The 24,665-nt window shown below is 41.8% G+C and overlaps 1 protein-coding gene across 3 annotated transcripts in view; it reads right to left on the bottom strand.

Annotated features, from left to right (window-relative positions):
• ADGRG2 (adhesion G protein-coupled receptor G2) overlaps window positions 1-23,946 on the bottom strand; it is a 99,899-nt gene extending 75,953 nt beyond the window's left edge. For 2 of the 3 annotated variants that reach the window (XM_081126595.1, XM_081126593.1), the window contains exon 1: window positions 17,651-17,708. The gene's annotated coding sequence lies outside the window, so the exon portion shown is untranslated. Of the gene's footprint in view, window positions 1-17,650; window positions 17,709-23,800 lie in introns of those variants that run through there. The other variant, XM_081126594.1, reaches the window with a different exon arrangement.
• Window positions 23,947-24,665: the final 719 nt, after the last annotated feature.

Here is a 24,665-nt window from a genome sequence, read left to right as displayed (position 1 = left end):
GTGTTGCAGGCTCAATCCCCAGTAGGGGGCATGCAGGAGGCAGTCGATTGATGTTTTACTCTCACATTGATGCTTCTCTCTCTCCCTTCCTCTCTCTCTAAAATAATCAATAAAAAGATATTAAAAAAAAATACATAGATGAGGAAGAAACAAACAATTGCACGTGTAGGACAGATCCCACCAAGTAACTAAGAAAACCACTGTGTCAGTTTTTCCTTTGTTAAGTTGTTGTTGTATATTTGACACTTGGGCTAGGAATTAAGGCTGGTGCATTAAAATTTTTCTGTTTCCAAATTTATTTGCCACTTGAGATGTACTAAACATTTAACTGCTTTTTGGTCCAATCCAGGGAGAAAAAGAGAGGAAACTTTTGCCCATAAAGTTTTTATTGTTCCCACTGGAAATGAGTAAGAAGTTACATTATTACCTAGCCCTGTTTGATAGGTAAACTATGGAAGATAGGCACTTGGTGATTTATTAGTATCATATTTTAATTCAATGTGAGAGACTCATACTCGACCTCTATACTGCTGTGTACTTTGCCAGCACAAGAAATTACTAACCCTTTCCTTTATGTAGTAGATTGCAAAACTGGCCATAAATTCTCCCTATCCCAGTATGCGTGTCCACATGCAATGTGACTGCAGCTCTGCTTATCAAAAGGTAGTCTTTTCCTCCACCCCTTGAATATGGGCCAGCCTTGCCACTTGCTTTGCTCAATGGCACATTAGCAAATGTGATACTAGCACTAGTTTACAAAATGCTTGAGCATGGAAGTTTGTTCTCTCTTGCTGCTCCTGGAACCTCAAGCCACCATGAAAGCACGCAAACAAGCCTGAGCTGGCCTGCCAGATGGTGAAACGCACATGCCCAGTCACAGTCATTGAGCCAACCCCCCAGAACAGTCATCTAGCTGACTGGCAGCTGACTACAGGTGCCTGAGTGAGTACACCTGAGACCATCAGGACCATCCAGCTGAGCCCAGCCCAGATTGCAGACTCCAGAATTGGGGACTAATGAAATGGCTGTGGCTTTAAGCCCCCAAATTTGGAGTGTTTTGTTTCACAAAAAAGCTAACTTATATACCTTCTTTCTCTTTCTTTCTTTCTTTCTTTCTTTCTTTCTTTCTTTCTTTCTTTCTTTCTTTCTTTCTTTCTTTCTTTCTTCTCTCTCTCTCTCTCTCTCTCTCTCTCTCTCTCTCTCTCTCTCTCTCTCTTTCTTTCTTTCCTTCCTTCCTTCTCCCTTCCCTTCCCTTCCCTTCCCTTCCCTTCCCTTCCCTTCCCTTCCCTTCCCTTCCCTTCCCTTCCCTTCCCTTCCCTTCCCTTCCCTTCCCTCCCCTCCCCTCCCCTCCCCTCCCCTCCCCTCCCCTCCCCTCCCCTCCCCTCCCCTCCCCTCCCCTCCCCCTTCCCCTTCCCCTTCCTTCCTTCCTTCCTTCCTTCCTTCCTTCCTTCCTTCCTTCCTTCCTTCCTTCCTTCCTTCCTTCCTCTTCATTCTTTCTCTTCCTCTCCATCTACCCTCCATTCCCCCAACACCTTTTGCTTTCCTTTTTCGCTTCTACAAGAACTACAAGTACCCATTTAAAGATAAATTTAAAAAAAAGAAAAAGATTTTTCTCAATTTCTCAATGCAGTCTTCTGGCAGAGCAGAAGAAAACTTTTTTGCCTCAAATGTCTTTCAGTATTTCCCTTTCTATGTTCTGTCTATAGAACATCCCTGTTTAAAGAGAATTACTTTTTCTCCTTCTCATCTGTTCTTGATAGTAAGCCTTCCATTTGTACAGTGATTTATGGTAGATAAGATGATTTTGCATACATTATCCCAGCTGACACACAAATGTTTACAGAGTAGCTGTCAGGCAAATTCCTAGCCCCATGCTAGGTACTGGGGATACACTGGAAAGCAAAATAAGTCCTACCTTCAAGGAGCTTATTGTCTACTGGGGAAACAAAGGTGTGATACAAAACTTAACAGCAAGAAATGCAAGACTGCAACTGTGATAAGTGCCACCAAGAAAAGCATGTGGACCTCTGGGTGAAAATAATGGGATCTGACCTAGGGGGTCACAGCAAAGAGGCAGGGAATGACCATACTGAATAGAGGAATCAGTATTTGCAAAGGCACTGCAGCAGGAGAAAGTCCAGCCCATGTAAGGAACTAAAAGAAAGGCCAAAGTGGGCAGGACACAGAGGGGTAGGGGAAGCACTCTGAGAGATGAGGCTGAAGGAGCAAGCAAGGCTCAGCTCACACTGGGGCTTGGCAGCCAAGGTGAGGAATTGTGTCTTGTTCTGAGAGCAATGAAAAGCCACCAAAAGGATTTTAAACAGAGAGTGATGTGTTAACATTTTGACAAGATTGTTCTGACAGTTGAGTGGAAAATGCATTGGAGGGGGACAGAGTGGAAGTGGAGTTCCAGTTTGGGATTTCTGCTCTCTATTCTCAAACATTGTTCTGAAGGTCTGAGCAATCATTAAAACAAAAATCCAAAGTAAGAAGTATAATCAAGGAAAGGGAGACTATAGATTTGTTTATGTCATGTTACACACATGAAGATCTACTGAAATATAATGAGAATTACAGTTCAGAAAAGGAGGAAGATTCAAAATAATTATACAAATCGGTTTTCCCTTTACACCGGGAGTCAGCAAACATTTTTCTGTAAAGGATCAGATAATAAATATTTCCAGCTTTGAAGGCTGTGGGATCTCTGCTGCAACTACTCAACTCTGCCATTAGTCACAACCATAGGGAAAAAAAATGTAAATGAGTGGGTGTGGCCATGTGCCAATGCAGCTTTATTTACAATAACAAAGTTGGGCTGGTGGGATTTGGCCAGTGTTCAATAGTCTGCTCTGCTCTATACCAGTGAGGAAGTGATTACAGTTTTTGAGGTGACAATCAATAGCTTGGATGAGGATGGTGGTGGTGGTGGTGGTGGTGATATGATACAGATATATCTGAGAAGTATCTGGAAGGGAGAATTGGGACTTCTGTCTGGATTGGATATTAAGGGTGAGAGAGTGACAAGCAGTGCCTAGATTTCAGCTGAGGCAAGTGAAGCTCAGAGCTGATAAGTGGCTGGGTATGGCCTAGAACCCAGTTCATCTGACTTCTCCACACCTGGTCAAGCATACCTTCCTACCACAGCCACAGCTCCTCTGGTAGTCCAATCCACAGCTCCCCATCCCAGTCCCTGCAGTGTTGCATTTCACTTTTGCTAGGTTACAAGTATATGGGATGCTTTCTGAAAACACGTTTAGCCATCATAGTCACATAGTTTCCACGGTGTTAACATCAATTCCTAGCTTTTCCCACTCACACTAGTCCCCAAGAAACAACTTGAAAATGAGTCCGGTACCAACAGCAACAATAAAAAAAAAAGTATAGAAGACAGTCAAAGCCTAATTTCAGAGGGGAACAGAATGAAGAAACCAGAATGAGGGATGTAGAATTAACCAGAGTCCAGCTTTTAAAAGATGAGCTCTGAGTCTAGTGCGTGGAGAGGATGAGGAAGGTCAAAGGCAGGAAGAGGAAGGATAAGCCCAAATATGAAGACAAACACTTCCTAGGCTGCCAGGGAAGAGCAGGACACCAGTCCTGGGGCTTCAAGTGGTGGGTGCACAGGCCCTTCTTTTCTGCTCTTGCCTTCCAGCCTTGCCCCCTACTCCCCAGCATCTTAAAATTCTGTCCTTGCACCTGTCCTCAGGGGCTACATAAACTCATCCTGAACCATGCTTTAGCCCAGGAGATCTCAGGAGAGGTGGAGGAGGAATTTCACATTGGTCTTGTGTCTTAGAATTTTTAGCAATACTTCCATTTAAAGACCCTGCTTGTTCTATGGAGGCCAAGAGATAATTAACAACCAAGACCACAGATGACAGCATGGCGCTCTGTATTCCCCTCCTCCCACAAAGAAAAGCAGGTTCAGAAGAATATAAATTAGAGGCCATCAAAACCAAGGAGGAGAACTAGGAAACAGATAACCTGGTCCTGTGGCCTTCACATCTGTATCATCAAACCAAAAACATGGCCTTCAGTGCCCAGATAGAAAATGGAATCATGTTCCATTCTGAACTCTTACCCACGAAGAGGAGAAACCATAACAATCCTTTAAGGAAGCAAAGTGTTTCTTTGCAACTAGTCCTTAACTGAATCTGCTCAGGGGTTGGCCATACTCAGTATCTCTACTTCTCTCCTCCCAACCTCTCTTGAACTGATTTCAAATAGGCTATCTCCCATGACTTTCACCTCACCAAGCCCAGGAGTCACTTCTCAGTCCTTTACTTCTCTCAGCAGCCTTGGAGGGTTGATAACATTATCTTCAGGAAGTTGTGGCTTCTAATTAAGATTCTTTTCTAAATAGAGGCCAGTTTAGTTTACACAGGGAAATATGTTCTGGGAAGGCAAAAAAACATCTCTGGTCAACTTCTATGCATGGATGAATGGTGTTATAAAATGTGCTCGTAGTCATAAGAACACTGCTTTGAGGACACAAAGATAGGAGTGACTGATTATATCTTTTGTGTATTTGGGAGGTAGAGGGCATAGAAACATGTTCTATATCAGAGAAATTGAAAGAGATGATGATGACCTAGAATGTCTGTTAAAGTTTCTGTGGAGTAGGACTCCTCTCCTACTCTGAAAGTTCTTACTTTTTGACAGATATCTAAAAGATCACTTCTCAAGGCTTATTTTTTGGTAAGGCATTGCAACCCATTAAAGAATGAAAATTTCTGTTACTGTGGCCATTAACACATGAGTTTGAATTAATCAGGCCAGCTTTGATGGTGAGAAGGGGGACTATAGGCATGGATGACTAAAGAGGGCCCAATGGAATCAGGCCTGGATAACACAGGAGCACTGAGATGGAATCCTGCTGTTAGCTCAAAAGAGCAAAAGGGGAGGGATGGGGAAGAGACTCCCAAGGAGAGGCTTTGCCTACATTATAAGTCGGCTCAGCTGGTCCTTAGAAAACGAAAGGCAATGCCATTCCAAGCAGCTCTCCTACATCCAGGAAAATTTCCCAGTTGCTGACTGGCCTTCTCATTTTATTATTTTCCCTCCTTCATAAGGATGTGCTCTTAAAGTATCAACATTGCCTTCTCCGCTTGCTTTCTTTGCCTTCAAATGACTACTTGGCTCCACCGGAAGTGGAGTTATTTTTGCAGACTGGATGGTGTGAAGTAGGGTGGGGAAAGCCTCCGATGGTGGAAACTCCTCTCTCACCGGGGAACTTGGCTGCAGCACCAAGTCTTGGCCTCACCAGAGCAGGGCCATCCATTTTCTTTTTTTAGAACTATCCTCTTTGACCCGCCCAGTACTGAGATTTGTCAGTGTGTTTTTCCAGGATACCTGGCAAACAACAACTTGACAAGTTCAATGGTTTTCATTGACAGCCCCAAAAGAATCCTCTGAAGACTGCAAAACTGGACACACAAACAGCCCATAAAAATCATACCTCCCACAAGTGTCTGGACTCTGCCTTTTCCCAAATGACTCCCTCCAGCACTGATGCAGCATGGGTGGCTTCACAGTATTTTTTTTAAAAGTGATTTTTCCAAAACTGAGGTGTTCCAACTGGTGTGGGAGTATTATTTTTTTCCCCTTGCAGTAAGAGACCAACTCCCCAGATATTTTGGGAAAATGGAAGCAGACCACATGAGTGAAATAACTCCCAAAGATAATCACTTGCCACCAGACCCCAAAGTCCCCATGAATCATGAGGTACACTGGGCCTGCCTAGTACAGGTCTGTAACTCACTTTAATACACTGCAGGGAAAGTAGTGTGATATTATGTGCACCAGTAGTTTGACCTCAGAACTCTATGAAAGGTCAGCAAACTTGATAGCAGAAAAGGCCACTCCCCAGCCCGGCCGGCGTGGCTCAGCGGTTGAACATCGACCTAACATCCAGGAGATCATAGTTCGATTCCCAGTCAGAGCACATGCCCAGGTTGCAGGCTCGATCTCCAGCAGGGGGTGTGCAGGAGGCACCCGATCAATGACTCTCATCATTGATGTTTCTCTCTCTCTCCCCCTCCCTTCCTCTCTCTGAAATCAATAAAAAATATACATATATATTTTAAAAGGCCAGTCTCCAGAGGCAGCTCCTACAAGTCCTTCTGCCACCCAGACCTGGACCAACAATCAATCCATACTTTGCTAGTCAGCATATGTACTACAAAAAACATTCAACTAGTGAAACTAATGACTCAACTAGAATGATGAGTAGAATGTCGAGGAAAATAGTAACATTTTTTCTCTTATCCAAAGTACAACAGTCACATAGGTTAGTCTTAGGGATGGATGAAAATTTTTATAGTAAAAAAAGTGCAGGGTGAATATAAAACAGAATCTTGCAATTGGTCTCCTGGCTTCTTATTGGAAAGGGGTGGATTGAAAGGAAATGGACGAAAATGGGAAAGTCGGTTACAGCTAGTGGAGTTCCTCAGGAAGTAATAGTAACTTCCTTACTCCTTGTAAATATTAACCATAGGAAAGAAAGTTTGCTATGCCCAGTCATGAGGCAAATGGCAGAGTGTTTCAAGTGGCATAAGTCCCTGCCTTTGAATTCTAGCTTCGCCATTTGCTGCCCCTAAAACCTCAGGCAAGTAACTCAGTCTGTCTGTATGCCTCAGTTTCTTCATCTGTAAAATGGAGATAATATCAATAGTGCCCATCTCCCAGTTATTGGGACACATAAATATGTCAATACATATAATATGCCTAAAACAATTCTTGGCACATAGCAAATGCTCAATAAATAGCAATGACCAGTATTATAGTTAGAAATAGATATTGAAAAATAGCATTTAATGTAAAAATGATCCTGCCAGAATAAAGATGTAGTATGCTCATGCAAGTAAAAATGAATGTACAATATCTCTGCTTTTAAATCTCATATTCTAGAAGTATTATGAAGTGCCTTTAGTTATTCTATAGTAATAATGCCAAATCATTGACAAAATTGTCAAAGCATTTTTACATATAAGATATTGCAGAGAAAAGGGAGGTTTAGCAAGCCAGCAACACATTTTTACTAGTTATGATAAGAATGACTAATATTTCATTTTAGCCTGTCACAAGTTCAGGATGAAGCAGTTACAGATATTTAATGCCTCTCTACCTCAAGATTCCTTACCCATAAAATGGGAATAATCATATATTTGTTTCCTAAAATTCTTATGAAGGAGCAGTGAGTAAGTATAAGAAAAGAGCTCAGCATAGAGTTTGGCTCATAGTACGTGCTCAAAAAAATATTAGCTATTAGTGTTATCACCATCATTAACTGCTCAGGTGTGTCAGGTGCTCTGCTACTTGCTTCACATGCCTGGGTTGTGGGTGAAATTGAACGTGCTTCTCCAGAAGAGACTGTGTAGGCAGTGGGCCCATTGCTCTTCTGCACCCTTTGCTCCCTGGCCATCCCCCCTTTGTGCAGCCCCTCTTCTGCTTCTCTTCCTTGTGCTCTTCTCCTCATTCCCACCCTGTTACAAATGTCCTCCAAAATGTAGTTAATATCTACTCTTGATCCCTGAGTGTGAAGGTCCTAATGAGCTTCATGTCTCAAAAGGCATTGGTACTTTAAACCAAGTGGATGGTTAAATTAATGACTTTGTCATTTGTTAGAGGAATTTGAGACCTGGGGGAGAAAGTGACGCTGATGTTTGAGGGGCTAGTGCCCCTTTTTAGGTGTTCATTCTCCATAGCCAAGGACCTTGCACATAGGATGTCCCCACCCTGGGCCAAGTGGAGGGAGCCCCACTGCATGAAGGGTGAGTGTGCCTGCCATGCTCAGGCACCTTCCCATTCAACAAATATTTAATGAGTAAATACCACATGCCAGGTACTACATGAGGGGCTAGGAACACACTGGTGAGCATGACAGATACAACTGCGCCCTTCTGGACTGTACATGCCAGTAGGGCACTCAAACAAATAAAAATGTAAATCAACAAGTATATGAAACAATTATAAATTTTAAAGAGGGCTGGAAATCAAACACATAAGGAGCTGAATTATATTCTCCAGTCAGACAGTGACACAAAAAGAATGTGCAACTTGCTCTATATTATAAATAAGTCAGCAAATAGAAAGTCTGTTACTACATGATCATTTCTGTTAAGACATGCCAGGAAACCTTAACTCCAAGTGGGGGAACATTTCTCTTCCCTCAACTGCCCTTCCATGATTTTTACTTCTAGAGATGGGATTAGGCTGGACCAGTACTGTGACATTTTCTCTCAGACCAGTTTCAGATGAAAATATGGAGGAGAAATGTTTATCTTAAAGGAATCAAAATGATAATACTTAGAGAACAGAGTAAACCTTTATTTGCTTATAAGCTGTTTAGCTGAACTTCTATGATTAAACTAGAAAATACATTCCCTCTAGAGCTGGTGTAAAACTGCTTTCTTAATACACCTCAAAATGCCAACTCTGAGGGCAGGGGTAGGGAGGGACTGTGCGTGGATTATATTTATTTCATTGCGGTTTTCTGTAATTTCTACAATTTTACTGATAAAAATACATTATTTTTACTTTTTAAATTTTTATTGTTGAAAGTATTTCAGATGTCCCCCTTTTTTCTACATTGACCCCCACTCCAGGCCTTCACAAATAAATCTTATAGGCATTATGAATTTTGTGGTTTTTATCTATCCAAGTAACAGCAAAACAAAACTATACTAAAAACATTATTAGCTGCTCAATAGACTCTGTGTTGTTAGTAACAAGTATTAAGTACAAAACTAAAGCAGTGAAGTAGATAGAAAGTGTATGTGGGAGAGGGTGGCAATTTTTGAGAGGTGGCCTGTGAAAGCATCATGAAAAGAGGACATCTGACCCAAGATCGGCTGAAGGAGGTCAGGGAGTGAGCAGGATGCTCACTAGGGGATAAGCACTGCAGGCAGAAGACACTGCACCGTGGAAGAAGGATCCCTGATGGCCTCTTTACCCAGACATGCAAAACTGCTTCAGACAAGAATCAGTCTGGACTTAGCAACGAGTCAGAAGAAAATTAAGTGATAAGTTGGCATGGCATTGAGACAAGAAATGACAACCAAAGTCTAGTAAATACAGGCTATGGTCGGGCAGGGTTCTAAGTGTTTTATTTGTACTAACTCAATCCCTGCATCAGCCTAGCTAGGGCACATATTTAATCTAATGTCCAGAATGGAGTACCTGAAAGTTAAATGGGACACTATTAATGCAGAGAAAACAGGAATAAATCAGGGCTGCCTCAGGCAAACTGGGATATATCACCACCTTACACAGAAGGCATACTATTATAATTTCTTTATAGAAAAGGAAGCTGAGGCATAGCACAGAAAGGTTAAGTAACTTGCCTGAGGTCACAGAGGTACGTGGCAGAGCAAAGGTTTGAATTTAACACTATCACTGTCTAACATAATGTATATTTTACTTATTTATTATTTGCTTCCCCCACTAGAAAATAAGCTTTGTGTTTATTTCACTGTTGATTCCCCAGTGCCTAGAAGAGTGTCAAAATAGCTGGTTAAAATCTATAGGAATTATTGGCTTGATTTAGGTTTAGTTAAGAAAATAGCTTGAGGTTTGTTGCAGATCAACTAATTTTGAGTGTGTGTGGGTAATCCCTCCTCAACCCCATCCTGGCAAATGTAGGTTCTGTTGTTCACTGGGGATGGTCTGGGGAGTGGTATGAAATTGATTCAGCAGGCTTTGCAGGGAAACATATATATCTGTGTTTAGTTTAGTTCGGGGCTTGACAAATTGTAGTGTCAATCATTCTAATTTTTCTTCATAGTTCAATTCAAGCTCATGGTTAAAATTAACAGCAAAATATTGCTTAACTGAATAGGAGCTTTTCTAAAGAAAGAACGGTTCTTTACATAAGGTGCTTTAGGTAACTTTTAAACCAAGTTCTGTTAACATATTCAACTGATGTTACTTGATGTTCACTGGAAGAAAACACTACTTTACTTCTATAAAAGCAAGTATGCATATCTAATGCACAGTTCACAACCTAAACAATATTCAGCTTTTCAGACACAGTGCTTAGCAAATGTTTGGCAAGATTCTCCTGAAGAACTTTGATGCTGATCCTCTAAGCTGGTTGTGCTCAGCTCAATGTTCGAGTGCCTACTGCATGTCAACAGGGAGTAAGGCTGTAGAACTTCGTTGTTAGGCTCACGAGTAATAATTTCATTGTGTCCTTAGCTTCTTGAAGAAATAAATTCCTACTTACTGATTGATTTAATATGTAACTGTGAAAAGAGCACTGTGCTTAAAGTCAAAAGGCTTGGCTAAAGAACTTAAGGAATGAAGGAAAAGGAATGGAATGAAACAGAAAAGAAGATGAAAATGAAGGAAAGCAAAAGGAATTAAGCTCTGAATCATCACATGGAAGACACCTGAAAACATGATGCTAAGTGAAAGAAGCCAGACACAGAAGGCCACACATCACGATTCCATTTATATATAATGTTCAGAGTAGGCAAATCTATAGAGACAGAAAGTAGATTAGTGGTTGCCAGGGGCTGGGGGAAAGAAGGGAGCCATAGGCAGTGACTACTAAGGAGTCAGGGCTTCTCTTTGAGGTGATAAAAATGTTCTGGAATTAGATAGTGGTGGTGATTATACAACCCCGTGAATATACTAAAGACCATTGAATTGTACACTTTAAAAAGGCAAATTCTATGGTATGTGAATTATTTCTCAAGCAAAGAAAAGGGCATAAAAAGAAAAAAAGTTTTTTTTTTTAAAAAAAGGATCTGACTCGGCTATCAACTGACTAACTTTGTGAACTGTGGTCAAGGCATTTAACCTACCTCCCATTTTGCTGGTGAGATGCAAGTGAGATATCTATGTGTAAGTAATTTTGGAAAAAATGTATAATGCTACAAATTCAAGGCAGCTTCACTCAAAACCTTAATAAGGTTCTTCATGGAACTTTATGGTAATTCTAAGGTATTTATGTAAAAGCAAGTGGCCAAGACAATTTGACAAAGAACAAGAAATGATGGCTTGACCTACCAGCTCCAGGACTCATTAGAAAGCTACAGCAATCAAGTGTAGTTTTCACTCAGGATTAGACAAATATGCCAGGAAGCCAAATTTGAGTGAGCCTGGGAGCAGATTCATGCGTAGACATACATAGCAAAGGAGGTGCCAGGGTAGATGCAGTTTAAGAGGGGGCAAGAATCAATTCTTCAACAAATGATGCTGGGACAACTGGTTTTCCAGATGGAAAAACAAACTACACACAAATTTCTCCCTCAGTTCCAGTTAGACTAAAGTTATTTCAAAAGCCAACATTTAAAATATTTTAGGAGAAAATATAAGAAAGTATCTTTATATCTTTGGAATAGGAACACAAAAAGTACAAAACATAAAAGGAAAAAAAGAAATTTGACTACATTAAAAGTAAGGACTTCATCAGAAAACTACATAAAAAGTGAAAAAATAAGCCACTAACTTGGAGACATTATCTATAACACATATCACTAAAAATTAGTATCCAGACTATATAAAGAATATATACAAATAAATAAAACAAAATACAGACACTCTGATAGAAAAAAAATGGGCAAAAAAATATTGAACTAGAATTTCACAAAGATGAAATTTAGCCAATGAACACTGGTACTCAGAAATGCAAATCAAAACTAAAAGAGATACGATATCATACCTATTATCTTAGCTATATTGAAAAGCCTATGCTAAGTATTGGCAAGGATGCTGAGCAATAAGAAGTGTCTTACACTGTTGCTTAGGAAGTAATTGGGCAACATCTAGTACAGTTAAAGAGGCATGTACCCTGCCACCCAATACCTCCATTCCTAGATATATTCCCTAGAGAAACATTCATATATTTGTACAAGGAAGCATGTTCAAGGCTGTTCATAGCAGCTTCATTTTCAATAACAAAATATGAAAACTTAAATGACCATCAATAGAAGAATGCTTAAATATGTTATATGTTTATGTAATAAAATACTACAGAGCAAAGAAAAAGAATTGAGCTAGAGCTACATGTAACAACAAGGACAAATCTCACAAAAAATAACTGATTGAAAATGAAAGTTGCAGAAGAATATGACAGTAAAAACCCTATCATATAAAGTTTAAAAGTATGCAAGTAGTATGCTCTCTTGCTTTGGGACATATTCATATGTAGAATAAGTATAAAGAAATGTCTGAGAAGATAAACACCAATTTCTGGATAGTGCTTACCTCTGTGCACTTTTTTTAACCTAATATATGGCCAGGATTGAGGACCTCTAGATGACACCATTGTGGGAGCAGGTCCAAAGGAGATTAAATTCCATGCACTTTCTTCAGCAGCACTGACTCACCCTCAGTGGGCCCCCATAGGAGCAAAGGTCACATAGGTGTCAAAGCCATGTACCTGACTGTTCTGATTACCTGAACTAATTATCCACAAGCAGCTGATCCCAGCAATAACAAGCCAGAAGAAGGGCTCACTTTGCCATTTTGATGCTAGCAAAGGAGGAAGATGAAGTATTGAAGTGGACATATTCTGGTTGACAAAGGACTATCATTTAGTAACAAACAGTAACAAAACTTTATCAAAGTCACAGTTAATGTGCAAAAGATCTCATATATAATTTAATCTTTGATGATTTGAAAAGTACTTTAGGCTCTAACAGCACATAAGAACCTTTACTGCAAACATCTGTTGTCATTATAAATAATTTGCTGGCTAATAAAAAGTTTGTGTTGATAGAAGGCTGGATAAGCCAATGAGAAGTTGTACTTCTACTTTCCCTTTTTATAGAATACCTCATTAACAGGCAATGTCTTTCAAATTGCTCATAGATCCAAGGAAGCAAGATTAAGTACTCAATTCTTTGATTTTAAGGGTTATTTTTGCAAAAAAAAAAATTTGATAAGAAAATAATTCTGAGGATTTGAACAGGTCTTGGCACAGTTAAACAGACATTGCTTGGAGGAAACTGACTTCCATTTTAGTACCCTTTCTCTCCTTTATGTAGGGCCCATTCCCAACCTACAGGCGCCCAGTGACCTCATACATTTTGAACCCTTACCTGCTCTCAGAAGAAGACCTCACAGAGAGGCACATCAACCAAAATCCATGTCCATTTACATTTTTAAAAAATCCTTAAACCAAATAAATGAATCTCTAATCGTGGATTTTCAGGATTCAGCTAGATGAGTAGGTGAAATGTTGGAGGGGAGGGGAATGGGGGAGCTGGGCAAAATTATTGCTATGGACCAACCTTGCCTGGCCTGGGTTCAACATTCATGTGTTGAAGCCCTAACCTCCCGTGTGACTGTATCTGAAGACAGGGTTTTAGGAGGTAATTAGGGTTAAATGAGGTAATAAGGGTGGGGCCCTAGTTCAATAGGATGGTGGCCTTATAAGAAGAGAAAGATCTCTCTCTCAATCTCTCGCTCTCTTTCTCTTTCTCTCTCCCCCTCCCTCCCTCCTTCCCTTTCCCCACTCTCTCTATAATTTGAGGACACAGCAAGAAGGTGGCAGTCTGCAAACCAGAAAGAAAGCTCAAAGTCACAGGGAAGCAGTCACTTAGTCATCCATCCTTGATGGTTTCACAGATGTTTACATTAAAGCTAGCCTGGTTAATGTACCATATGCCTTTAAAATACCAAACCCAAAGGACCACAGGTGTCTAATTAGGAACCCCAAGAGGTCCGAACAAAGACATGGGTGTTCAGCCTGCTGGGCAGCACACCCTGGTAGAGGTACAGCACAATTGTGAGAAATTAAGTCCAGGGTTCCAGGTCAGGCCACCTTCCCAAACACCACTGCCTGGTGTGGGTTCCAAATATGTGAGGAACCACAGAAAGGAGAATTCTGTGTACAAGGTCTTGAGGGCAGAAGGTTGGGTTGTAGCACCCTTCTGAACATACCGAAGGTCTAAAGGTCTAAGAACCCCCACCTGGGTGCAAACAGCTCTAAAATGCCCTGAGAGACTTAAATTATGTGAAGGTTCCGGTCCACTTCTAGCCTGGGAAAGAATGCAGGAGGAAGAGGCTAAGCTGAAGACATAGCTAGGAGGAACATTGATCATTGATGCAAAACTTGGAAAACAGGTGTGGGCACGTCCTTGAAACTTAATATCAGGAGCCTCCACACAATAAAGGTCCAAGAAAGGACTCCTTGTCCCAAGGGGATGGGCAGAGAGTCCACAGTAGAGACCCCCAGGGAGGGAGGCCTATGAAGAGGAGCATGGAAGTAGGATACAGCCAGGCTGAGGTTTGCAGGGGCCACAAGATGTGGTTAAGGGCTCTGAGGCAAAACTCAGAGAAATCCCCCCCTCATCCCTAGCCAGAGTCAGAATGACCAGAATCAACTCTGCTGGGGAGCCCAGAATATCAACTCTGTTGACATGGTCCCCAAATAGCCCAGGAACACGGAAGCATTCTCTCCATTGTCGGGGCTTCTTCCCAGCCATCCAAATGGTTGTTGTCATGCCAACAAAATAACTAGACACTAGTGAACACTCCCTCCCCCCCAACAAACCCCATGGAGCTCTCTGTTGTTTTCTTGCAATGGGGTTTTACTAAAAGGAACAAAAGTACTTCCTGACTGTTGGCTTCAAACAGCTATAGCTTTGGTTCCTCCAGAATGTAACTCTGAGGCAAGAATTCAAAAACAAAAAGTTTATTTAGGATGTGATCCCAGGAAACAGGAGAATGGGGAAGTGAGACAGCTGCAGGAAGGCAGCTAATACAGACAGACGCATTATCAAGCCAGTTACCACTGGGGGCAACTGAAGCTCAGTCCTGGGAGCCTGGGAGTGTAGAACGCCAGTCCCTCCTTCTCAGAGTTATACTACTGGAGGGCAAGGGAGTTGGGCTGTTTATCTACCAACTTTCACTGAGGGCTGCTGCCAGGGTGGGGTTGGGAGGGGAGGGGAGTGTTAATTCAGTGTTAATTCCCTGGCACTCCCAGTCTGCCACATGGGCGGGCAGAGCAGGCTCACGGGTAGAGAAATGTGCAGCGAGTGGCTGGAAGGGGGCTGGTGTGTACTCAAGTGGTCAGGGTCAGGGCTGTTGAAATGGATACCCAGTCTCTCTGGAATGAATGAGGAAGTACAAAATATAGAAGCCAGGCGACAGCAGGGTGGTTCCATGCCTGCCCTGCCCCACTCTTTTCTTCACGCCAGGGCTGGGAGGACAAGTCCAGAGAGGCACTTGGGCAGACATGTTTATCATCAATCAGTAAATGGGCAACGGACAAAAGTTTCAGGTAATCCTCAGCTGTGCTCTAAAGCTTCACTTTTCAAGGTGTGGCTCCCAAACAGCAGAAATCTCGGCCCACACTAGAGCTACAGAATCCTCACCTGCATTTTAACAAGATCCCCGGGTGATCGATTTGTACATTTGAAAGGCACTGTTGTAGATACTATTGGGGCTCTCAGCACAAAGAGTACATTCAAGAATGTCTCCTACCAAAACCAAGTGGAAGGTATTTGCTCGATTTTAGGCTATATTTGCTCTATCCAGTTTGTCAAATTAAGTTCAGATTATGCAATTTAAGACAAAGGGAGATACTAGTGTCAACCTGCCCACCTGGGTGTAATCACAGCAAAATAAAGTATACTTGAGTTTTTCAAAACCTCCTTCATTTACTTTGTTCCCCTCACCTTTTCCCCTTGCCAAAATTCTTAAGATCTTTTAAAATGACATTTTTATATAGGTAGTTAGTAAAGGAATAAATGAACATAGAAACAGACTCTTAGGGAAAAAGTAGAAAAACAACTGATGCTAAAACTTAATTCAAGTTATGAATAAAAAGCCACAACATTGTTTATAGATACAAATGTATATGTCCAAAGGTGGCTACTAATCCTAATTGCATTCAAAGGAAAAAACAATTGACAACTGTGGAAACAATTGGAAATATATTTAAAGATTCTTTTAGGGGGAGCAGAATATGATATTACAAAATATGCCTATTTGGCATAAGGATTATCTTGAGGTTCATTCTTTTTAAGAAACAAGACCCAGGAGAAGCCCTGAAAACTGAGTACAAATTACCCTCTTGTAAGAGACACTTACATTTGTAATGGAATCGCCATTTGTCAGGGTGTCTCCCTCTTGTACCAGGAAGAGGAGGTGACTCTAAATCTCTTATCAATGGAGAAGGCACTGACTAAATCTTCATAACAACCTTACCCTTGTCACCTCCCATAACTGTACCCCATCATCATCTTTTGTCTTTAGCTAGAAATGATATTTAAGGCAGTGGCTTGGGCCATTTGGGGAAGTTACTCAGTTTTCCTGGGTCTCTCCCATGTATACAGGAGGCATCCATGTTATTAAACTTGCTTGTTTTTCTCCCCTTAATCTATCTTTTCTTACCAGGGGTCTCAGCCAAGAACCTAGAAGGGTATAGGGAAAATTATTTTTCCTCCTCCACAATGCCAATGTCATAAAAAAACAAAGAAAGGCTGTGGAGATATTCCAGACTAAAGGAGGCTAAGAGACCTGACAACTAAATGCCATGATATCTCTAGACCTGATTCTGTACTACAAGTAAAAATGTTGCAAAGGATGTTATCAGGTCTATTGTCAAAATTGGAATACAAATGGCAGATTAGATAACAGTTACTATAGTTGATAACAGCACTGTGGTTATGTAAGAGAATGTTCTTATTCTTAGGAAATCCATACTGAAGTGCTTAGGATTGAAGGCCATGATGCATGTAACCTTACCCTCAGATGGTTCAGAAAAAAATTATGTGTGACCGTGAGTGCAAATGATGAAGCAAATGGGGTAAAATGTTAGCAATAGATGAATCTGGATAGGGGATATATTGGTATTCTTTGTACCATTTATTTTTGCAATTTATTTGTAAAGTTTGAGATTTCCAAATAAAAAGTTTTTAAAAATGATTTAAGAAAAGAATATGTTCAGAGCTCAGAAAAAGAGCCAGTCTTTGGCACATTGGGGATGGTCCATTCAGTTTCACAGTAACAGTGGGGGTTTCCATGAGTATTTGTACAAATATGGGCATGTTAGGAGTTTGGGTGCTGAGACTGGGAGGAGGTTGCTGTCTAATGAGCAGCTGATTTAGGAGTGGAGAGGAAATAAAGGAAGGTGTAAAACAGCTGTTTTAGACAACAGAAATGCAAACTCACCATGCAAGCATGGTAGGATTTCTGGGCAATGCCAAAGGCCCACTTCAGATTTATTAAGGTCAGGAATTGGACCTAAATATCAGTATTTATTCTGAAAATTCCTCAAATGATTTGAATGGGCTTTTGGAACTGCTATGCTAAGACAGGGTTTCTCAACCTCAGCACTATGGACCTTTGAGCCAGATAATTATTTGTTGGGGAGTAGGGGGAGATGAGGGAGAGGGTCTTCTGCATTATATGATGTTTAGCAACATTCTTGGCCTCTACCTACTAGATGCCAGCAGCACTGCCACCTCTGCCAGTCATGACAACCACGAATGTCTCCAAACATTGCCAAATGACCATAGGTAGCAAAATCGGCCCTGGTTGAGAACCACTATGCTAAGGGAACAAAGGCCATAAACATTACATGTTTATAAAGGTCAGGAATTGTGTATACTCCTTGTTGCTAAAAGCATTGTGGTTAAGAACACTGGCTTTGAAATCAGGTGGTCTGTGTTCAAACCCCAGATCCACTACTTACCTTTTATATGACCTTGGACAAGCTACTTAACTTCTCTGTGCTTCAGTTTCCTCATCTGTAAAATAATAATAGTACGTTCCTCAAGAGGTTGGGAGGATTAAATAAGTTACTATATAAAGTAGTATGAGCAGTGTCTGCTTAATAAATATTAGCTATTTGCTATCATTATTTTATCACAGAATCAGAAACATAGTGGATACCAGATGTTTGTTGATTAATGAACTGCTTACACTAAAATATACTTCATGCTTGCCCAGTAGGCTTGGCTCAGTGGTTGAGGGTCGACCCATGAGCCAGGAGGTCACAGTTCGATTCTGGGTCAGGGCACATGCTTGGGTTTCGGGCTCGATCCCCAGTAGGGGGCGTGCAGGAGGCAGCTGATCAACGATTCTCTCTTATTGATGTTTCTAACTCTCCCTCTCCCTTCCTTTCTCTGAAGTCAATAAAAACATTGTGTGTATATACACCCACCCCCATATATATATCATGATTTACCTAAATAAGTTTCCACATTAAAATTGAACAGAAAGGGAGAGTGTTTGAATTTCTCTTAAGACTAGTGCCTGATTTTTTCCTAAATTCTAGGTACACTCATCCATCCATCTGAGAAACATTTATTGATTACCTACTATGTCCCACTGTTTTGGATCCTAAGAATACAACAAACAGTGAGCAAGATACACAAAGTCCTTGCCCTCTTGGAACTGATTGCAAGCGGGGGAGGGGGGGGAGACATAGAATCAGTAAACAATTAATTAAATAATATATAACCACAGATAATAGTGGTACAAAGGAAACAAAAGTGGGATGAAGGGATGGACATTTATAGTGGTAGAGGGTGAATGTCATTTTGGAATGAGGGTTAGAGAAGGCCTAAATGAAATAAGGGAACAAGTTATGTGAACACCTGATGAAATGAAATGGTGCAAAGGCTGGGAGGCAGGCAAGTGCTTGGCTTGGGTGAGACTGGTGTGTTTAAAGAAGTGTGAGAAGAATAGGGGTAAATGCCATATAGGACCTCAGAGGCTACAGTGAGGATCCAGGGATTTATTCTGGGTGGTAGAGGTTATTAAAGGGTTTTGAGCAGTGGGTTTACAAGACTGCATTTACTGGTTATTCTGTGGGGTTAAGGGTGGATTCTGGGAGGCTGGTTTAGAGGCTACACAGTAATTCATGTGAGAAATGTGGATAACTACAATAATCTGAGGATATTATAATTCAACTCACTTTGCATCATAACAAGATCTGATGTAAAGTGAATTTGTCCTGGACACAGTTCAGCAGTTTGGGGCTTAAAAATGAAATCAACAGTTTTATAAAATAGTGTTTTATGAAAGAATGGTCAAGTCAATTTAGAGGGTCATGATTATCATTTTAAAATGAAATAGAACAGATGGAAGAGAACTGCAAATATCAGCATACACTGCACAAAGGAAAAGTGTATACTTTGTGAGATTCATAACGCTTTGTAAGATTCTGTTTCAATTATATATACATATGTTCATACTGGGTTGAAATTTAAAATATGCTTCTCACTATGAATAGTATGCATAAGTAGGTGATAAACCATCCCTTTATTCTCTCTCATCCTTACTGTGCCTGGCATCCCCCAAATGAGAAATGAGAATATTATCAAAAAGCTCTAAGGGTAGCTTCTTCATAGTCTAAATAAAGCGAATTGACTTATGCTACACTATCTTCCCTTCCAAGGATATCAAAATATGACCATCCTAAGCTGGGAAGACTGACTCACCTCTAAACTGTTAGACTTTTCAATGAAAAAAAAAATTCCAAACAGAATAAGAAATTTTAAAATGAAACTTTAGACATTTAGAAGCTAAAAATGGAAAGAACTCTCCTGGATGTAATAAGGGAAACTACCAGAACTCTACAGAAAGCATAATTAATACCTATTGGTACACTATTAGAAGCATTCCCACCCAAATAACTGCTCTAGAGGGAAGCCTAGCCACTAAGGCAGGCAAATAAAATGAGGAAAAATTATTGGCAGACGGGGTCCCTAAGTTATTGCCATTTGCAGACAGTTTGTCTACCTTGAAAATCCAAGAAAATCGACCAAAAAGCTATGAGAGCTAACAAAGGTTCAGCAACATGGCTTGAATATAATAAGCCTAGAAAAAGTTAGCCTTTCTATACAACAGCAGAGTAATTATAAAATAAAATGGGAAAGGGGACACAATTTCTAAAAGCAATAAAAATTACACACATAAAACAATCTAAGAATTCACCTCACAAGAATGTGTAAGACCTACAATGTGGTATTAGCATTAAGATAGACATACAGATCAATGGAACAGAATAGAGTTCAAAAATAAACCCACACTTATACAGTCTATTAATTTTTGACAAAAGGGCAAAGGGGATACTATGGGAGGAAAGTACAGTCTTTTCAACAAACAGTGTTGGAACAACTGGCTATCAATTTAGAACAAAAGTAAACTTTGACCATTAAAATTAACTCAAAACGAAGTCATAAACCTACCTATAAATGATAAAATTATTAAATATCGAAAAGAACGCACAAAGAGAAAGTCTTGGTAAACCTGAGGTAGGCAGAGATTTATCAGACAGGTTACTAAAAGTGCTATCCATAGAAGAAAAATAACCTGATAAATTAGACTTTATAAAAATTTAAAACTTCTGCTCTTCAAAAAATATATATATTACCAATTCCACTTTGTATAAGTCTAATAAAATAGTACAGCCACCTGGGGAAAGTTTGGCAGTTCTTATAAAGTTAAATTTATTACACAATAGCCCTAGCCAGTTTGGTTCAGTGGTTAGAGCATTGGCCCATGGTCTGAAGGGTCCCGGATTCAATTCCAGCCAAGGGCACGTACCTTGGTTGCAGGCTCAATCCCCAGTTGGGGTGCATGTGGGAGGCGATCACTCAATGTGTCTCTCTCACATTAATGTTTCTCTCCCACTCTCTCCCCCTTCCACTCTCTCTGAAAAGCAATAGAAAAAATATCCTCTGGTGAGGATTTTTAAAAAATTACCACACAATCTAGAAATCCTACTTCTAGTTATTTACCCAAGTGAAATGAAAATTATGTTCACACAAAAAGCTGTATGTGAATGTTTATATTGGCCCTATTCATAATCACCGAAATTTGATGAATAAACAAACTGTGAAATATCACTCAGCAATGAAAGGAACAAAGTATTGATTCACCCAACAACAGGTGTGAATCTCAAATGCACTGTGCTAGATGAAAGAAGCCAGACTCAAAAGGATATATCATGTATGAATACATTCATAGGACATTCTGGAAAAGACAAATTTATGGGGACAGAAAACAAATCACTGCTGTCCAGGGGCTGAGAGCCCTGGGAGGGACTGACTACAAAGGGTTAGTAAGGAACTTTTTGGAGTGATGGAATTCTCTATCTTCTAAAAAGGGTGAATGTTATTATAAATAAATAACCTCAATTTATTTTACCTCAATTTTAAAAACATGGAATCAACTCATTAATTAACTAAGTAGATTTATAAAATGGAACAGTGTTCATAGAATCTTACTTGATTATGGGAATTTATTTTGTGATAATTTTCCCCAAATGTTTAGCCCATTTCTTAACTTCCAGACCCCCCCCCCCCGCAGCTCATACCATGCCCCCAAAATAAGTCCCATGTGAATTAAAGACCCACATATTTTAAAAACCATAAACATTTTTAAAAGATCTAAAAGAAACTTTTTTCTCTATCTTGAGGTAGGGAAGCCCTTTCTCAATGAGACATAAAAACCAGCTCCCAAGTTTTACTAAAGACAGAATCTCCCCTATCTTCAGAATTATTAATGTCACAGAAACACACTCTCTCCCAACCTGTTTTAATTTCATGTTGTTCTTCCCAGTTTGTAGCGTGTATTTGAAAGTTACTTGATGCTCTCAGACAGCAAAAGGGAAAAATGTATTTGTCAGTTTCATGTGAGTAGTAAAGGTACCAGGAACCTACATAGTCATGTCCCCTTTCTGAGTCCCAGACCAGATTCAGCCACACCACAGCCATACCAGAGGCCCCAGAATGACCACGTAGGCCATGGAAAAGCAGTTTCTTTACTGTCTCTTCCTAACACCTGAGCAAACTCACTTCGCCATTTCTGGAAGGCTGTTCATAGTACCAAAAACATAGCGGCTCTCCTGTCCCTGCCAAACCTGCCAATGAAATTCCATTTCTCAGACTTATTCTCCCTCTGTGGAACAAAATCATATCCATAATTAAAGTTCAATTTTTCTTGTCTTTTCTGTGTTTCCAAAATTTTTTTCTAGAAAAGCACACACACCTGGAATCTGTGGGTTTGGGGCAAGAATTATTCACGGAGGAAACACTGATGCTGGCCTTTCATTTCTTCGGTGTTTCAATAGTAAAAACTGCTCTATCCCCCTTTTAGTGAAAGTCACCTTGCAGGGTGTGGGAATGATAAAAGCAGAGGGAATCCGATCAGGGCTGGCATCGAGCTGAGGCCTTGTAAAACAATATCCCTGGAACTGCTACAAAATTTGGCCATTTTTGTTTTCCAGCTTTGCATTTGAGCTCTAAAAGCAGCCAAACCAAGCAATGTCCAGCTCACTTTAGATCTTAACTAAGCGAAACTTTGAGACACTGAAAAGGATTCCCCACACCCTTTGGAAATAACACACAGTCTGTCACTTAATTTACAAATTATTGCAGCATCAAACTTAATTGTATTGTTTATTTAATAATTAAGTTCTTAATAAAGTGTATATTGTTAATATGAATAAAACAATAAATGTTGGCATACCGTGTATAACTGAGGTTATACTCATAGGCTTACCTCTTAAAATAGTCGAAGAGAAGTTGAGAAAGATGGGAGGAACTGCAACATCTAGCTAGTCTCTGCTTAATAAACCTTCACTCTCCATCACCCACCCCTTCTGAACCCTGTTGGAAGAAATGCATCCTTTTTCTGCCTATGGTGACTATTAGACAGGATCAGCTACATAATCCGTGGGGCCCAGTGCAAAATGAAAATGCCAAGTCCCTTATTCAAAAATTAAGAAATGCGACAGCAGAGCATTAAACCAAATACAGGTCGCATGCCCGCAAAGCCAGCTCCACTTTTAGACAATGTATTTGGCTAGTAACTGGTAAGAAAAGTAAAGCACTTCGCTACTAAATGAGTAGCAATCGTTTTAATGTGTGCGTTTGGGGTGGAGGTGGGATTGTAAGGTTTTAGAACCTCTTCTCCCAATCTCCCACTTTTCCTAAGGTTTTCAGACGGTTTGGACAAAAAGTCCTTCTGTAAGTGTGGTCCATGGATTAGCAGCAGCAGCATCTGGGAGCTTGTTAGAAACACAGACTGTCGGGCCCCTCCCCAGACCTACTGAATCAGAATCTGCTTTTTAACGAGACCTCCAAGGGATCTGTGTGCACAGTACGCACAAAGAAGTGTCACCGCCGAAGCAGCCACGGAAGAGGTTGCTGTCTGCCTCATCTAGCTCTCGGGAGGCCGGTCAGCTCTCCTTTTCCTCACCTACGTAGTTCCGGGGCCTCGAAACGACAAGTCGCCCTCTAAACGTGCTCACCTGAAACCTCCAGCCTTCTCCTTCCCCCATGCTCACCCCCAGACTCCCGGCTGCCGCTCCATCCCGCCGCGCCCGGGCCACCTGTTCTGGGTCTCGCCCGGCGGTGCTGCGCCAAACCTTCCAGAGCCTGGGGAGCATTCGAGCTCCGAAGGCTCCGGGGCACCCACTGACTGGAGCGGTAAACTGAGTGCCTGCGGGTCGCGTCTCAAAGAGCGACAGTGAGAACAAGACTCGTGGCTCCGTTTCCCGGAGTGGTGGGGAGAGTTTGAGTCCGTTTGAAGTTTTGGGATACGTCTGTCACCCCTCGGACAACGCGTCTCAGGAGCCCCCTTTCCCACGGCGCGCACGTTCCCATTGTCAGGGTGTCGCCCCGGGAGCTCGGCCATTTGCCTCTGCCTTTCAGGGCGGCCTTGGGCCCCAGCTCAAAGCCGCGGCTGGGCGGAGGGAGCGTTCGCCCTGCTGTCCCGTAGCCCTTCGAGTCCAGGCGCTGAGCGGGAGCCGCCCGCGCCCGTCGCCAGTTCCCCGGGTTGGGTCTCAGGAACGCAAGGGGATAGACCCATGCGGGCGCCACGCGCTTACCTGCGGGTCCCCACCGACGGGCTGGCTGCTGACGCCCTCCGGCCCTTCTTTTCCCTTTCCCTCTCTCCGCGTTCCTCCTCCCGCCTCCTGCGGGCTGGGCGCCGCCCCCGCTGCTCCCGGATAGTTCGCCCGCCCGCTCTCCAGCTGCCCAGCCGCTTGGCGCGTCGAGTGCTCCGCGGCAGTGAGGCTGTGAGCTGTGGCTGGACGCGGAGGTGGGGAGCGGGCGGGGCGCCGAGGGAGGAGGGTATGAGCGAGTGGCGCGGCGGGCCAAAGCCCTGCCGGGACCTCTGGACTGAGAGTGGGGAGAAAAGCGGGGCCCATGGACCGGGTAGCCCACCCCACCCCAGGTGAGGCCCTTGCGGGGCTTCAGGATTCCTTGGACCGCGATATCCTCCGATGCCCGCATCCCGATCCGGCGCTTCTTCAGGGAACCAGCCGCTCACCTTTAGGGGTCGCCCTGATGATACCCTACTGCCTGTTCCATCACTTTCAGCACTGTCCACTGGGATGGGTGGTAACCCCGAGGTAGCTCCTCTGCCACAATATTTCTGGTGCAGAGATTGGATGTCAGACCACTTGGAGGGCGATTTTGAAAGATCTGTAAAAGGAAAAGGTCCTGGGAAAGGATTCAGCTTCGTGGTTATCTGGTGAAGGACATGTTACACCGAACCTAAAAACTGGGATCCCCAGCGCTCTACCTGCTGGGTGAAGTGAGTTGTTCCTGGTCCCCTCTACCTATAACCTCAGCATCTCCTCCCTCTGCTCCTTCATAGAATAAAAGCTAGATCTGGATAAGACTTACAGATCACCTAATCAGTTTGTCAAAGTAACCCATGTTACAGATGCCAAAGCCAGAGGCCTAGAG

This window comes from Miniopterus schreibersii (assembly GCF_964146895.1).
Source record: "Miniopterus schreibersii genome assembly, chromosome: X".
Lineage (NCBI taxonomy): Eukaryota > Metazoa > Chordata > Mammalia > Chiroptera > Miniopteridae > Miniopterus > Miniopterus schreibersii.
Note: the sequence above shows the minus strand (reverse complement) of the source record. Positions and strands in the feature narration are given on the sequence as shown.